Source organism: Pongo pygmaeus, chromosome 12 (genome assembly GCF_028885625.2).
Source record: "Pongo pygmaeus isolate AG05252 chromosome 12, NHGRI_mPonPyg2-v2.0_pri, whole genome shotgun sequence".
NCBI classification, from domain to species: Eukaryota; Metazoa; Chordata; class Mammalia; order Primates; family Hominidae; genus Pongo; species Pongo pygmaeus.
Window position 1 is genome coordinate 98405018 of NC_072385.2, and position 2695 is coordinate 98407712.

General features: G+C 33.5%; 1 non-coding gene across 1 annotated transcript; it reads right to left on the reverse strand.

Moving 5' to 3' along the window:
- Positions 1-703: 703 nt before the first annotated feature.
- Positions 704-807, reverse strand: LOC129030905 (U6 spliceosomal RNA). The gene has a single exon (XR_008500804.1). It is a non-coding gene; the product is annotated as a U6 spliceosomal RNA (small nuclear RNA).
- Between the last annotated feature and the right edge of the window lie 1888 nt (positions 808-2695).

Sequence of the window (2695 nt, forward strand, 5' to 3'; positions counted from 1 at the left end):
GTTGAACATGACACATCTGTAGCCATGCTTCCCTCATTAGTCCATATCACAAAAGAAGAGATGGTTTTCCCCGTGTCTATTTCTCATCCCTCCGATTGTGCTCTGCCTTCTCTCTGTGTGTCAACTACTCCCAAATATTTAGTGCATTCCTAGTTTTCTCCTCAGTACATCACAACTCTGTATTCAGGGTTGTGCCTATCTGGTAACCTTAACATCCATGCCATTGTTTCCCTTTTAATATGTGAGTTATCCTTAACAACTCATTCATGCTTACCACTCATATAAGTAAAATATGTCAATTCTAATTTTAAAGTAAAACTTACCCACTTGTCTCTATCTTCATGTCTTCCTTCACTTTAGTCCAATTCGTAGGCTTCTAAACCAGCCATCTAAAATTGCTTTGCCTTCATTTTTTCTCCACACAGCAGCCAGGTTGATTTTTTTTTTTTTAATATACAAAGTTAAGCAGTTAACAGACTGGGGCCATACTCCACGATGGCTGGTTGAAGAAATTCACCATTCTGTGGGAACTAGGGTTTGTATGGCTGCCTGAAAATATATGAAGATTGACTGCCTTGGAGCAATCCCCCTTCCCACTCCAAATCCTGGTTTCTGCACCATGCCTCCACTAGGAGGGCCTCTCATTCCACCACTCAGCCCACCTCAAGGGCCTCCAGGACCCTGAAGACGATTATCTCATGGGAAAAATATGGAAAGCTTCATGAATTTGCGTGTCATCCTTGCACAGGGGCCATGCTAATCTCTATATTATTCCAATTTTAGTATATATGCTGCTGAAGCAAGCACCAAACTAATTTTTTACATGAGTAATACCTACATATAAACTACAACATACATGCACATAAACGCTAAAACAGTACAAACATAGAGTGAAAAGTTAAAATTCTTCCCACAACTGTTGATTGTATTAGATTGGTGCAAAAGTCATTGTGGTTTCCACCAAGTTACTTTCAAAAACCACAATTACTTTTGCACCAACCTAATAGCTGACACATATATGAAAATTGTTGTGTTTTGATCCTGGATCCTTATAGAATTCTTGTAGCTTTGCTTTACCACAACTGAGTACATCGACTCTTGGAATAAAAATTATATTTTCTGTAAAATATATGTTTAGATTATTTATTAACTATATATAACTTTTCCTTTCAATTTATTGTATTGGCTAGATCCTGAAGATGATGCTGGGTAGACACTGTGAAAGAGGGCATCCTTCTGTTTTTCCCAATTTAATGAGAATACTTCTGAAAGTTCATATATGTGTATTGAAGTTTTTAGAGGATTCCATTCATTAAACAGAGGAGTTGCTTTCTTCTCTCACCGTGGTAAATGTTGGGTGAATGAATAAAGAAAATGTACTGTATACACACAATGGAAAACCCTTCAGCCATAAAAAAGAAGGAAATCCTGTTCCTGATGACAACATAAATAAACGTGGAAGACCTACGTTGAGAGAAATGTCAGGAACAGAAAGACAAATACCACATAATATCACTTATATATGGAATCCAAAAAAGTTGAACCCACAGAAGCAAAATGGTGGTTTTCAGAAGCTAGGGGATTGGTCTAGCAAGATGTTAGTCAAAGGATACAAAATCTCAGATGGAAGAGATAAGTTCAAGCATTCTACTGTATAGCATGATGACTATAGTTAAGAACAATCTACTATATACTTGCAAATTATTGAGTACATTTTAAATTTCTCACTACCAAAAAAAAAAAGTATGTGAGGTAATGTATGTATAAAGTAGTTTGATTTAGCCATTCCACAATGATTTGACAGATACAGCAAAATATCATGTGGTACACCATAAATACATACAATTTTTATGTCATTATAAAAAAGGAGTTGATCAATAGTAACAATTGTTGAAAATATTTTAACTGGATCTGAGATATTATGAATTTTTGTAGAAGTGCATTAAGGAAGTGCCTTAGGAAAGAAAATTTTTTTATTCCAGGTGTGGTTGACAGAGTTGAATTACAGTAACATTTTGTTTTAAATAACCTTTTCAAAAAATACATAGCTAGGTGCGATGGCACACAGCTGTTGTCTCAGCTGCTTGGGAGGCTGAGGCAAGAGGATTGCTAGATCCAGGAGTTTGAGTCTAGTCTAGGCAACATAGTGAGAACTCATCTCTTAAAAAATAATTATTTTTTTAAACCTAAGAGATTAGCTCTAGTTGGTCAAAAAGTATAATTATTTTAAGATTACTGCACTTATTTGATATATTTTAAAATGTGAGTATTTGTATTCATGTTCACATTGAACATCATAAATGAAATTTTCATCATATATAAGATTATTTTATAGTTTTTGTTTTCCTTTGCTAATTCTGTTTTATAGAAAGTTAAATGTTAGCTTCTAAGCATTCTTATTTCCCATATTTGTGTCTAGATTAAGAAAAGCAAATGTTTGTTTTTTAAGACTTTAAAGTTGGTTAGAAACAGTGTTTATGTTATAAATTAACCTTTCTCATTCTTTACTTTGGTCATCAGTATCTGGCTTATAAAAATAAATATTTTCAATATTTTCATAACTTTTTAAAGTTAAAAGCAAGAATTTAATGTTCTATACTCCTCTCTCAGTATCTTTAGCTTTAAAAAATACATATTAGGTTTGAAATTGTCTTTTGAGAATATCTTTGATATTTTTTTCTTAGATTTGATATGT